This window comes from Lithobates pipiens, unplaced genomic scaffold (assembly GCF_037356315.1).
Source record: "Lithobates pipiens isolate NorthernLeopardFrog02 unplaced genomic scaffold, aLitPip1_a1.2 Scaffold_16, whole genome shotgun sequence".
In the NCBI taxonomy this organism is placed as follows: Eukaryota; Metazoa; Chordata; class Amphibia; order Anura; family Ranidae; genus Lithobates; species Lithobates pipiens.
The window spans coordinates 474,390,867-474,406,444 of record NW_027507748.1 but is presented as its reverse complement, the minus strand read 5'-3'; the positions used below and the strand labels follow the sequence as shown (position 1 = coordinate 474,406,444).

The 15,578-nt window shown below is 40.3% G+C and overlaps 1 protein-coding gene across 3 annotated transcripts in view; it reads left to right on the top strand.

Moving 5' to 3' along the window:
• NALCN (sodium leak channel, non-selective) overlaps positions 1-15,578 on the top strand; it is an 864,749-nt gene that overhangs the window by 501,265 nt on the left and 347,906 nt on the right. The window lies entirely within an intron of this gene.

Here is a 15,578-nt window from a genome sequence, read left to right as displayed (position 1 = left end):
GGGGGCTTTGGGGGGAAACTTAGATCTGGGAGGGCAAAGCCATGTGACACAAAATCTGGAGCCCCTCAGGGGCCCCTCAGGATGCGGTAAGGGATTTGCTTTAGCAATTTCTGAAGGTTTCTCTGTCAGTGTTGGCAGGTGTTGGGGGAAGGTCACCTCCCGGAGGTGTGTCTTTTCCCCAGTTGTCAGGGAAGTGGGGTAAGTAGACATCCCTGGGTGTGGGGATACAGAGAATCCCAGCTGGTGACTAGGAGGCACTGAGCAGTTTCATACCTCACCAGTGACATTGGTCCCATCATGGCTACAGGAAGGCACTCTCCTCCTCTTGCTTTGTTGAGCTTGGTTACCATTCCATGTTGCCAGCACACAGCACAGACACTTCTCCACCCTGGACTGTTCTCACTGCATGCTCCTCTCCATTTAGGAAATGGCTCACAGCTTCTCCCCAGCTAATGGGAACAGAGGGGTGTGGACTGTGGAAGGCAAAGTGCAAGCCCAGTGCTGGTACATGGCTGCAGGGCCCTAGTCACCAGTCACATGAAATGGCTAATTGGGCCTAATGTGGACATTTTCACTTAGGGGTTTACTCACTTTTGTTGCCAGCGGTTTAGAAATTAAAGGCTGTGTGTTGAGTTATTTTGAGGGGACAGCAAATTTACACCATTATACAAGCTGTACAATCACTACTTTACTTTGTAGCAAAATGTAATTTCTTCAGTGTTGTCACATGAAAAGATATAATAAAATATTTACAAAAATGGGAGGGGTGCACTCAGTTTTGTGACATACTGTATATACACACTAATGTACACATTAAAAATAATATGGACATGTCATGTCTGACATATGTACACGTGTATCTATGACAATAAGTAAATAATTTATCAGAGCTTCACAACTCTGCCATCAGCTATTTAGTTGTAGATACAGCACAGACTATTTGATGTTCGTTCTAAGCATCCAGGATTACAGTTTAAAGATGCAAATAGGTCAGACTGTATGGATTCAATTATATTTCCCTTAAAACATACATGGTTCTTTTCTCATACTTTTACCTTGCAAATGTGAGCTTACACTTGTCTGACAAGAACTAAGTGTTAACAGACAGTTCACTAATTGTAGAATCATCTTCAAACTAATGATACATGAGCTAGAGCTTCAAAAAGCGAATTAACTATATATTCTAATATGTATTCTATATTGGATTTGGTACACTTGGGGTCTAATTCAGGTAGAGCAAAATTGGCTTTTGTGGATGTCTTGCAGTACTTGAACTTAAAGTGTTTATAAAGTCAGAAGATTTTTCTATATCTTAATGCATTCTATGCACTAAGATAAAATGCCTTCTTTTTGCAGCAGCCCCTCTAATACTTGCCTGAGCCCCATCTTGATCCAGCGATGTTGTAGGATTGGCTTGGCTGCCGAGGACTCCCCTCCTCATTGTCCGAGATAGCAGTGTAGTGCCATTGGCTCCCTCTGCTGTCAAAGTCAGTCAGCTAATGAGGAGAGAATGGGACGGGCCAGACAATGACTCTGTGTCTGATTGAACACAGGGAGCTGTGGCTTGGCTCAGGTGCCTCCATAGCAAGTTGCTTGCTGAAGGGGCACTCAACAGGAGGGAGGGGCCAGAAGTGTCGAAGAGGCACTCGAGAAGAGGAGGATCCAGGTTGCCCTGTGCACAGAGCAGATGAGTATAGGCATATACGTTTGGGTTTTGCATATTAATTATAGTTGAGAAAAATGGAGGAAAAACATGTTTCTTCTTATGAGCATACATTTAAAACTTTGGTGTTTTGCATACTATCAAACTTTTAAAATGGTTGATCACACCAAAGGGTTATGGAGGGAATCGATATGATAATAATAATAATAATAATAATAAGGATCTTACGATTAGGTACCTCATTGTGAAACACATCAAGCCATTCTATGAGCACTGCTAATGGTATAATTAATCTTGAGTAAACCTCTGAGATGATATCCTGGATGCCATCACATAGACCCTTGTTTTTAGTGTTTTATATTGATGACCATAACAGGCTCAACTCACAACCCCACTTAAAATATTTCAGTGGAGTACTCCTTTAAAGGACAACTCTAATCTAAACTTTTTAGTTTCTCACAAAAATGTTTTAAAAAAATCTGTGGATTTCCCTACCCAAAAAAACTAGAATATTTTATTCCTGGAAGTCTGTAGAAAGCATGATATGTTCACACCTGCTGCACGCAGCTTGTATTTGTATTTGCATTCTTCTATATCTGCATGATTATTAAAGGCATTATTATTATAGGAAATATCCCATAAAATGTATAAACATGTATATACTTTTTATATACATATGTAAAACGTGTATATACACCAATGACAGCATATATTAGAAAATGTGTATATATAAAAAATAAATAAATAAATACACACATATATATATATATATATATATATATATATATATATATATATATATATACTGTATATATATATATATATATATATATATATACTGTGTATATATATATATATATATATATATATATATATAGTATGTCTACATATAAATAATATATTAATATTATGTTATTTTGTTTTTTTCTTACAAAATTATTTATCTGTTTATTTAACCTCAGCCAGCGCTGTTGTATATCATTAGACTGTTAATCAATACATCAGAATACAAAAATATCTTCATGTATTACAGTGAACATATAAGTGGTTCACAAAAACAATATATTGATAACACTGGGAGCAGTCATCACATACAATGGCTCTGTGCTGCCCTCTAGTGAATATTTCATTGAATTGAAAACTTGGGAACTAGAAGGAATGTTTTTTCACTAGCTTTATTCTGACATTAAATTCATTGTGTTTTTCACTCATTTGTAGAAAATGTCAAATGCAATTGGCAACATGCGCAGCTACACCATATGATATGGTGAAGTTTACATATTAATAGATCGTCAGTCAAGGAAAAAAAAATATTTTTAGTATATTTAGTAATATCACATTTAGAAATACATATACTTTCTACATAATACTTTGTATCACATTTTCATATAGTTAGATACTTTTTTTTTATTTTATTTTTATGCAACATCATTAGGTTTATGTGATACCACTCAGTCTTTACCATGGTCTCTATTGTCATAATCTCATTTGATGTTAAACAAATGAATATCTACTGCTTTGGGTCTACTCAGCATGGGCAATTCTCTGTAACAGAAATTCCATTACATTCTAAAATCTGTAAACAAAACAAATAAAAATTGTAAAAATGCTGCTTATATGTGAGCACTCTGATAGTTTTAAACTACTTAAATCACTCTCCAAACATTAAAACATTCTTAGGAAAAAAAATAAAAATCTTTCACAATTTTCTTTAACGTAAATTTACAGCAAAAACATGTTAAAATAACTTGAATTTTATAAACAAATGTGCAGTACAAATTACAGGAAATACAATTTAAATAAAACAGACTTCCATCACAGTCAGCCTGCTCGTCCCTTTATAAGAGGCGCTTTAAACTGCTTAGCCATTTCACAGCATAGGTCTTTGGCAAAATTAGACCTCCCACTTTCACTAATGCTTTCAAATTGTATGTTTTCTCCCAGTTATTCTTTTACTTGACATCAGAGAATAAGCACCAGTTCATTGTTGCCATGGTGACAAATTGTAGTTATCTTTTTTCTATTCCTGTATCTCTGATGGCTTGATTTTATCTGAAAAGACCCAGCAAACACACACACACGCACACACACACACACACATTTTCTTTACTGCTTCCAAAAGATTAAATGCATTCCATTTTTATCAGCGCTGATTTTAACGTGGATGGTTCTGGATCTTGGAGTATTTGCATGTTTGGAAAGTATGGAGGAGTTTTGATTAAAACAAAGTGATTTTCATTTGAGTAATGCCTGAGAGTTGTTCACAGTGCACATTGATTTGGCTTACAAATTACAGTATATTATACATAAGCTATCCCTGATGCTATTTTTCAGAGCTTCACATCTGCTTTTGTACCTTTTCAAAATGCTCTATTTCTTAAGAATTAGAAAAAACCACTATAATTTGGTTACATAATGCACTCCTAATAAATGTAGATGTTTTCTTGCTGAGGTCCACCATAATGCAAAGAGAAAGGACTAATGCTATCTAAATCAAAAAATGAAGCACGCTACTTGTCCATTGCAAAAAAAATATATATTTTTTCAATGTAACATAAAAAATATATTGTAATAAAAATATGTCCATGTAAAAAGAAAGAAGACTTATGCCCCGTACACACAATCGGATTTTCCGACAACAAATGTTGGATCTGAGCTTGTTGGCGGAAAGTCTGACCGTGTGTACGCTCCATCGAACATTTGTTGTCGGACTTTCCGCCAATAAATGTTGGCTAGAATGTTCTCAAATTTTCCCCCCAACAAATGTTTGTTGTCAAGTCCGTCGGACAAAAGTCCACACATGCTCGGAATCAAGTACGAGCCGGAGATATAACTAGCGTTCGTAATGGAGATATCACATATGTCTTGTACGTAACTATGTTTGTAATTGTTGGCCAACATTTGTGTGACCGCGTGTATGCAAGATAAGTTGGAGCCAACATCCATCGAACAAATAATCACGGTTTTGTTGGCGGAAAGTCTGATCGCTTGTATGGGGCATAAGAATGTATCTAAACCCAGGTATAAAGATTATTATTATTATTCACGATTTATATAGCGCCAACAGTTTACGCAGCGCTTTACAATGTATAGGGGGGACAACACAATTACAGTACAATACAAAAGGTACAGGTGTAACACATTGCAGCTTGCCTGTCTCTAGATGTGTGGTGGCTTTCAGCCTTCCTTTCCTTTATTTGCATCTGCTAATCCTGCCAGAAGCACTTCCTTACCCAGGATGACAATGCTCCCTAGCTGCACTATTTCTATGATGAAACAGTATTGTCACCCTAGAAAAGGAACTGTATTATGACTACGGAACACCTCTCCTCACTTCTGTTTGACAGAGGGGATGTTCTGTAGTTCTCGGAGCTAGGGACAATGCTGACTGAACTTTTCAGCTCACAAAATTTCTGGCAGTATCAACAGGTGTTTTTTTGCACTTAGGCCCCTTTCACACTGGGGCAGGAGCAGCGTCGGCGGTAAAGCGCCGCTATTTTTAGCGGCGCTTTACCGTCGTTTCAGCGGCGGTATGCGGCTGCTAGCGGGGCAGTTTTAACCCCCGCTAGTGGCCGAAAAAAGGGTTAAAACCGCTCGCAAATCGCCGCTGCTGTGGCGCTTTGCCGGTGGTATAGCCGTGCTGCCCCATTGATTTCAATGGGTAGGAGCGGTTTAGGAGCGGTTAATACACCTCTCCTTCACCGCTGCAAAGATGCAACTAGCAGGACTTTTTTCACCGTCCTGCCAGCGCACCGCACCAGTGTGAAAGCCCTCCGGCTTTCACACTGGAGTGAAAGGGGCCGTTTTTTTCAGGTGCTATTTTTAGCGCTGTAGTGCCTGAAAACCGCCCAAGTGTGAAAGGGGCCTTATAGAATAGATACAACGTTACATTTTAAATGAGACCAACAAAAAAAACAAAGAGAAGTTCATTATTAGAGTTTGCATACACTCTAAAATGAATGTATAGTCACACTTTTTTTTTTAATTCGTTTTGGATAAAGTAGGGAAGAGGTTAATATTTCTCCTGAATGGAGAAGATGCAGAAAAAATGCCACAGTGGGTGGAAGGGGGTGGAGGGACTGGTGCTCAATGGAGAAAGAGAAAGAACATTGGTGCTCTGTGGGGGGAGAGGGGAGGGCACAGATGCTCTGCAGAAGAAATGGGGCATGGGTATTTTGTGCGGCTATAGAGGAGCTCTGGTTCAGTGAGGTTATAGCGGTGCACCCGCTCAGCTGCCTCCTTCTTCCAGAACTATAGTGCTCATGTCAGGCAGGAGATCACACTTGACAGATCAGGAAAGGAGCAGATGCCAGGTGCTGGAATGAGTTGCTATGAAATGTGATTTTTATAAACATCTCCATATGTTTTAGGTATGCATTCTGTCTAGAGGTTTCACTGACAGGTACTGAGGAAAATATCTATTGCAAATATGAAATGTATTCAGTTTTTGATAACTGAACTTGAGCACGTGCGATTTAAAATTTTAAGAAAACCTAGATGAATTGATGATGAAGACCCCCTAAACCATATATTTTCTGAAAGCACATGACCTGTAGAATAAAAATAAGGTGCTAATTATTTTAAGGGCCCTGTGATATTTGCGCAAATGTGTATCAAAACAATATGTTCACTGAAAATACATTAAAACCATTATTAGCAGATAAAGACACAGCAAATTTTACAAAATTCCAAATAAATATAAAGCTTAACCTGTATGGAGTTTATAATACATTTTTACATTGCACCTTCTTGCAAAATGGTTAAAATCAAACGTACAAAAATATATAAATATCCAAATTTCTCTAAAAATCTGAGCATTTTAATTTTTCCCTTACAGCTTTAAGAATTTGTAAGAGACCCCCCCACCACATATTTTCTGAAATCACATGACCTGTAGAATATAAATAAGGTGCTATTGATTTTGAAGGCTCCGTGATATTTGCACAAATGTTTATCAAAACAATATTTTCACAAAAAGTGTACCAAAATTATTATTAGCAAACACCGCAAATTTTACAACATTTCTGCTAGATTCCTACTAAATATGAAAGCTTAACCTATATTGAGTCAATAAATAACAAATTTGTCAATTTTCAATTTTGCCTTTTTGCGAAATGGGGAAAATCAAACATACGCAAAAATGTCTCTAAAATTGAAGGTTTTCGTTTTTCATTTACAGCTTTCAGATTTTGAAAAAGACCCCCCAAACCATATTTGTTCTGAAAGTACATGACCTGTAGAATAAAAAGAAGGTGCTACTGATTTGTTTTTAGCCCCAAATGTTTATCAGATCGATATTTTCACTGAAAAAAAATGCAAAAGAAAATCCTTATTTGTACATAAAACCACAACTTAACTTACAAAATTCCTACTAAGGCCTCACTCCTTACATTGTATACATATGGAGGGCTGTTTTTACCTGCTGCGCGTGGATGCACAGGTGTGTTCCGTGCAGGCAGTCCTATGTCAATTATAATGCAGAGGTTGCAAAGACAGATTTGACATCAGTGCGGGTGTTGGTGCATGGACCCAAATGCAGACAGTGTGAGTTAAGGGACATGCACCCACATGGATGTCAAATTGGGAGCAATAATAGCTGTCTCCATGCAGCAACTGCGTCCCAATAGATATAAATGAGACTGCCTGCACAGGAATGCACGGAACACCCTTGCATCCCTGTGCAGCTCAACATGGCCTTGCTGTAGTATGCCCCTTATGAACAAAGCCTTTGGTCTTGTTTAAACTTGCGGTTGAGGGTGGAAATACAACCTTATCCTTATGAATAATCAAATATGGCTATTTACAAGAAAGAGCAGCCAACTCTAATACTCATATTGCAGAAGATATGGCAACCAAGAAAATTATTTTGCTCGTCAAGAGGACCAAAGGAATATCTCATATTGGCTCAAAAGGCTGTTTCTGTAATGCCGAAAGGACTAAATTTAAGTCCCAAGGGTTCAGGGGTGACCTACCTTGAGGATTAATCCGCGTTACCCCCTGAATAAAGTTACGAACCAGAGAGTGTGAAGCAAGTGGTCGTTGAAAAAACACTGATAAGGCCGACACCTGGCCTTTAATAGTAACTCAATGCCAGCTAAATTTCCAATCCCATTGGCAGAAATTCAAGGATCCTACCTATGACATATTTCCTGGGGTGCCAACCCCTGGATTCACACCAGGAGACATATGCCTTCCACACTCTATAGTATATGACTCTGGAGGCCGGCTTCCTGGCATTAACCAAAAGTAGAAATGACTGAAGCTGACAGCCCATGGTCTTTCAGAATGTGGGTCTTAACAGCCACACCATTAAATTTAGCATTTGTAAGGTAGGATGGAATACTGGACCTTGCAAGAGAAGGTCTGGCCACAGTGGTAGAGTCCATGGGTTCCCTACCGCCATCTCTACAATCATTGCAAACCAAGATCTCCTGGGCCACAAGCAGCGGAAGCAGCAGAACAGGAGGGAATGCATAGAACAGTGAAAACTGATCCCACTGAAAAACCAAGGCATCTGTTCCACATGCCATTGGATCCCTTGTCCTTGACACAAAGTTGTCGACCTTGTTGTTGAACCTGGACGAAAACAGATCCACGTCCAGAATTCCCCATCTTTGACATAGACAGAAAGGTGTCGGGTGAAGAGACCATTCTCCCGGGAACAACTGTTGGCGACTCATGTAGTCCGCCTGCCAATTCTCTATCCCTGGATTTAGATTGCTGACAGACAAGGAATGTTGTCTTTGCAGGGGAGGGTGCATCGGAGGCTCAGTCTTCTGCCCAAGATAGGATATGAGTCACCTCTCTTTTGGGCCGCATGACTTCTCGTGCCCCCTTGGTGATTGATATAAGCCACTGCTGCTGCATTGTCAGATGGATTCTGACAGGACAATTCTGTAGTCTTCGCGTCCAGGCCTTCAGGGCCAGGCGTACTGCCCAAATCTCTAGAATATTGATGGGCAAGGTCATTTCTGATTTGGACCATTTCCCTCAGACAGACGCTTCCTCCAGGACTGCTCCTCAGCCCAGAAGGCTGGCATCTGTTACCACCTTCCAGGTAACCGGTAGAAAGGATTTTCCTTTTTGAAGATTCTTGGATATGAACCACCAATTGAGGCTCTGATGCGCTTTGGGGGATAAACGCATTGGAAAGTCCCGAGCTTGGACCTTCTTGTTCCAAGTTGAAAGTTACTGTTTTGCAGCAGTCTTGAATGAAACTGCGCATAAGGAACGGCCTTGAAAGAAGCCACCATCTTTCCCAACAATTTTATGCAAAGTCGAATAGAAGGATTCTTCTTTGTTTTGACCAACTGAATCTCTTCTGAACTGTATCTATGTTTAGTCCCAAGTACTGCAATCTCCTTGATGGTTTTAAGGAGGATTTCTCTAGGTTGAGAATCCAACCTAGGTATTCCAGGTAGCCGACTGCGGTGACCAAACTTTGTTTTAGGCGGGCTACCGACTGATCTATCAAGAGTATATCGTCCAAGTAGGCTAGTATCGTTATACCTTGAGCCCTTAATCTGGCCAAAGGAGGAGCCAGGACCTTTGTAAACACTTGAGGTGCAGTAGCTAGACCGAAGGGCAGAGCTATGAACTGAAAATAAAGATTTTTTTACCTCAAAGCTTAAATATTTCTGGCGAGCGGGGAAAATTGGCACATGGAGCTAAGCATCCTTGATGTCGATTGACGCCAGAAGTTCTCCACCTTGTAGAATGGAGACTACTGATCGGATTGATACCATGCAAAAAGAACGGATATTCAAAAACTGGTTTAGATCTTTGAGATCTAAAATGGGTCTGACATCCCCGTTTGGTTTTGGTACCGTGAAAAGCTGTGAATAAAACCCTGATCCTCGCTCTTCCAAGGGGACTACAGATATCACTCTTTGAGACAAGAGATGATCCAAAGCTAGAAAAGAGTGAGTTCTTTTTTACTGTATCTCTGGGAACGTTTGATCTTAGAAAAACGAGGAGATGGGAATTCTCGGAACTCTAATTTGTAAACTAGAGATATTGAGGAAGCCACCCATCTGTCTTAACATTGTTCCTACCAGACTCTTGAAAACTGCAGAAGTCTGTCCCCACTCAAGCGAGCAGGGGGCGTGCTTTCATAAGGAGGTTTTAGTATTTTGTTTTGTGGGTTTCCTCCCCAAGGGCCTCTTTTGACCCTGGGACTGACCCTGAGCTTTACCTCTTGTACCTAATAGTGGAGGCCATCTTGACTGTCTGGAGGCTGATGCTCCTGGCACTGGAGAAGAAACTTGTCTAAAAGAAAAAACACTTAAACTTCTTAACCGGTAAAAGGGAACTTTTTCCATTAGAAATTCTTTGGATGTATTCATCCAGATCATCTCCAAATAACCATTCACTGTGAAATGGAAAACTGGCCAGGAGCTTTGTGCATGGCTTTGATTCTACGCACATGTGCCAGCCCTAGCATAAGCCGTGAGGCCTGGAGAATAGAATCTTTCATAGCATCTACTGTAAAACACAACGCCTCTGATATCCCAGCCAAATCTTGGGCCTGCTGATCAGGAATAACCTTGAGTACATCTATTAACTGGTCCTTTAAGGACTGAGATACCCCAATCGCTGCCAGTGCAGGCTGAACCACTGAACTTGCGATCGAAATATTGTTTTTAAAAAGAAATTCCAACTTCTTATCTGTTGGATCCTTCAGCATTTGAGCATTGTCTACTGGACAAGTCAGGTTTTTGTTCACAGAAGCAGTGTCAATTGCTGGAATCACCCATTTCTTATTAAACTCTTCCTCCATAGGATAAAGTGTTGAAAACTTTTTGGGAGGAAAAAACTGGGTGCTCCCACTCAGAATACATAAGCTTTTTTAGTCATGAATGGATAGGAAAAGCATGAACAGTTTGGGGAGGCTTTAGTGAACCAAAACCAGAAGTGGGCTCATCGACTGACTGCTCTACTGGCAGCAAAAATGTGGAGCGGACCAATTTAGTGAGAGATTGTACCAACAATCTTTCTTGCGAACCTGATCCTACCATATTAGGTTCTTCGGAAGAGGAGTCACCAGCCTCTTTCTGGTCACACTGCGCTTTGTGAATGGTCCTGCATCCCCTTTTGGGCAGAGCTCTGCTTTAAACTGTAATAGGCAGTGGACAAGGTGCTGATGCTGTGATGCTTTGCACGCACGGCATACTTGACCCAACTTGTAGCAATGTCTTCTGCAAGAACACTACACCTTCATGTGAAGGGAAAGCGTCGCAAACTCCCCTGCATTTGTTAGTAAAATGGAGTTAAAGCTGGTGGTGAGAAGGCATCACATTGCTTCCTCACCCCCTGTCACTAGCCTCTGAAGCTCGATTCAAATGTGGATTGGGCAGCAGAGGTAAGGGAGATTTAGACATGTCTAAATCTACCCTTACTATTTTTTTTTTTACAACTTTTTTTTTTAATACCTTTTTTTTGGGGGGGGGGGGGGGGGGTGGCATTTGGAGAGACATCAAGGGTCTAAACAGACCTATAATGTGTCTTTTTTTAAACAGAAAAAAGGAACTAAAGTCCCTTTCTCTGCAGCCTGAGATGCACTGTATATGAATGAATAAGGCCCCATTTGGGACTGCCAAGTTGCATGACAAGTCGTTCCCCATGATTTTCAATGACAACCATTCATATTAGTACAACTTCAAGTCGTGCTGACTTCAAAGTAGTCCCTGCACTACTTTGGTCCGACTTTGATCCTACTTCAGTCCATTGAATATCACTGGAGTTGGATCGCCATCTTAACTGATCTGACATTGGAATGCGACTTGTGCTCTGATCTTGAAGGGGAACTCCATGCCAAATAAAAAAAAAAAAAAACAGCATGGGTTCCCCCTCCAAGAGCATACCAGGCCCTTCGGTCTGGTATGGATTATAAGGGAAACCCCCCTTTGGGAAGGACTCCACTGCCACCATTTGTTTTTAGAAAAATAATGATTTTAACCTGCTAAATGTAAGTTTTCTAACATCATTAAATTTATTGTGTACCCAAACAGAAATACGCTATGTCACCCTTTTTTGTTCTCCCCCTTCTATTCACTGCATCTATGGACATTTGATCATTGCCTCTGTGAGATACACCTACATCATCGTCATCTACCACTTTGAGCATAGCTGGGCGTTTCTTTTCCAGCCATCTTAGGGTTCCAGTGTTCATCCCATTGGTTGTTTACATAACACAAGCCCGTTTGACTCATAGAACATATGCTCTTGTGGGTTCAAACGTTCCAGTAAGCCTCCTAGTTTTCCGTGGTGGTGCCTCTCACTTCAGCTACATATTCTGTTCACGGTTGGGATATTCACACGAAGTTTTGAATAAATTTCTATTTTACATAGAACCTGGAACCACATTTTGAATATTTTGTCACTTGGACTTTTTTCTTTTGATACTTATCACTAGTTATAGTGTTCAGCATTTTTGTATACGTCTCTCTAATTTTCAGTGGTGTTTATTTAGGTATAGCACCTTGTGTTAGTTATACGTGTCAAGCCACGTTTTTCAGAAGGGTTACACTATTTGTTTTCTTTTGTATTGCCATTTATCAAATTTGCTGTGTTAGCTGCTATTTTTTTAAGGCAGCTCAAAATTATTTGTTACACCATGTCCCAATAGGTATACTGATGTTCCTACCTGGTATTGACAGACTTGAGGAGTTTCATTTGATCCTGTGGTTTAGATTTAGCAATACTTATAGAGGCTATTATCTTCCTAAAATATTTGTACACAATGGAAAGAGAGTTTGCATCTCAGATGTGTTCACTTTTGAATTACTGATATCTAAAATAAACATTGATAAGTGCCATGTCTATGACTGTAATTGATGATGACGACATTTTAGTATTGTTTAAGAACATGACAGGATGTTTTGTGACTCTAAAAGTACTGCTAGAGCCAGAGAAATGCATCCAGCAAAAGTGCACTCAGCAATGGTGATCACTTAGTCCCAAAATGTCCCATAGGAAGAAGGAATGGGTACAGAGGCAGCTGCTCTTAAGAGAAGTTCTGCCCAACTCATATTGTTGCAGTTTTCATCTATCTTCAATTCTATAAATTATTTTCAGTGTACACCCTGGCCGTTTGGCCAAACCTGGATACACTAGAGTTAAGAAAGGAATGGGTATAGTGTGTTTAGTAAATATTGAGTCTTTGTGTTTGTTAATACTCGATCAATTTTGAAATGTTTATATAGGCTATTTGTATTTTATTTATCTTCAGTATATCAATCCAATACATACACATTTTTCCATGTTTTTCCCTTTAAAAAAAATTTCTAATTATGTTATGAAGATAAATAGAGGCAGTAATGTTCTGTAGTTATAATGCATTTCCTGTCCTAAGGGGACAATGCTTGTCCATACATACAGTACAGTGAGTGAGCGTGTCAATTCTAGGACAGAAACGGGATCACTGGCAGGATCACCAGATAATAGAAAAAAAAAGCCTAAAAAGAAAAAGAAAACTAATTCAACCACCACATCTAAGAAATTGTAAGCTGCAATATATCAAATTTTTGTTTTAGGGTTTGGATATAGTTTAAAAAGTGATGAGTTACTACTGTGACAGGAATCCCATTTCATCCAATCTATGGCAAAACCCCTATTCTGCATAGAACATGTAGTTTAATATTCTAGATCAGGGGTCTCCAAACTATGGCCCTCCAGTTGTTCAGGAACTACAATTCCCATCATGCCTATGAATTTCAGAGTTTTACAATGCCTTAAGGGACGTGTAGTTCCGCAACAGCTGGAGGGCTGTAGTTTGGAGATCCCTGTTCTAGATGAATGGTTGGTATTATTCCAATGTAGGAACAGGTCACCATACAAACATCTAGCAAAATTCAGTTTTGAGGTGCTTTGTCCATCAGGTTATTTCCCACCTAATACTAAATTAGTTCTGGAAATTGAAAACGGCAAAGGTAGTGATGTGCAGTACTATGACAGGAAGTTTAGCCTGGAGGCTAGTAAGCTTTATGGGCACTAAAAATATTAGGTGATATATATACTATCGCATAAAGTGAAAATATATGTGTAAAACAGTATGCGTGTTTTATGAGGCGATGATGAGGGACCCTCACCACTATAACATTATAACATCCAGGATAAAAATCAAATATAGATGCAAACATACAAAAAGAAAACAATCGCAATATTTTAAAACTAGTGATTCCCAATGCGATTTGTTATAGCTGACAAAATCGCATAAAGTGCCAGTGCCAAAGAATAACAAATAAATCCGTGCAAATATCCTCTACACCATAAAATAATTAAAACAATATAAATAAAGCAGTAAACAACTCAATAATTCAATTGTGCAGAAAGTGGTTAATTATAACTGACAAAATCGCATAAAGTGCCAGTGCCAAAAATAAGTCAGTGCAGATATCCTCTACACCATGAGCTAATTAAAACAATATAAATGCAGCAGTAAACAGCTCAATAATTCAATTGTGCAAAGAGTGAAAAAATAAAAATCCAAATAAACGCATAAAAGTGTTGGTGCTGAGGAAATAAGTGCAAAATCCCTCTAGAATAATATGAAACTTGTGCACAATACCTAAAATATATGCCAAAATATCAAAATAAAAAATATATAAAAGATGAAAAATACATACCGTATATACTCGAGTATAGGCCGACCCGAATATAAGCCGAGGCCCCCAATTTACCCCCAAAAAAACTGGCAAACTTATTGACTCGTGTATAAGCCGAGGGTGAGACATGCCTGTCCATCCCTGTGTGTGTGTCCGTCCATCCCTGTGTGTCCGTCCATCCCTGTGTGTCCGTCCATCCCTGTGTGTCCGTCCATCCATCCCTGTGTGTGTGTGTGTCCATCCATCCATCCATCCCTGTGTGTGTGTGTCTCCATCCATCCATCCATCCATCCCTGTGTGTGTGTGTCTCCATCCATCCACCCATCCCTGTGTGTGTCTCCATCCATCCACCCATCCCTGTGTGTGTGTGTGTGTGTGTGTATATGTGTATGTGTGTGTGTGTGTGTGTGTGTGTGTGTGTGTGTGTGTGTGTGTGTGTGTGTGTGTGTGTGTGTGTGTGTGTGTGTGTGTCCAGCCTACCTTTGTCCCGAGCCTCCGTCCCGTGCCTTGCCTCCTTGCCTCCGTTCCGTCCCGTGCCGTGCCGTGCCTTGCCGTCGTGTCGTGCCTTGCCTTGCCTCCGTCCCGTCCCGTCCCGTGCCGTGCCGTGCCTTGCCTTGCCTTGCCTTGCCTCCGTCCCGTGCCCTCTTCGGCGGCCATTGTAAAATTCAAAAGCCGCGCCTCCTCCTTCGCCTGTGATAGGCGGAACACTGAATTTCCCAGCAGCCTGTGTTCCGCCTATCACTGCCTTCGTATCATCCTCGTCCGTAGTACGAGGATGATACGATGTCCGTGATAGGCGGAACACAGGCTGCTGGGAAATTCAGTGTTCCGCCTATCACAGGCGAAGGGGGAGCCGGAGGCGCGGCTTTTGAATAGAATGGCCGCTGTCTGTCTGCTCGACACGCTGATCGAGCGGGCAGACAGCGATGACTCGAGTATAAGCCGAGGGGGGCACTTTCAGCCTCAAAAAAGAGGCTGAAAATCTCGGCTTATACTCGAGTATATACGGTATGTCGGAAAATGTCCGTTATACTTGTGCGACAACCAGTGGCGATTATATCAAAGAATCGCATATAGTGCTAGTGTCTAAATACATGTGCACTATATAAAAAGCAATGTAATCAGTGATAATAGTAGTGATGGTGAATATATCCCTCGTGGTCCTGTGTGGTCAGAATATGGGTGTCCCCTTACCTTACAGCTGTAAGGTAACAGCATATAATATGTATATCCTCAGGGTCCCTGGTATTCTTTATCCTTTGAGGTCCTGTTGTGGTGTCCCCAGATCCTGGCGTCAGTATCCTGCCTAT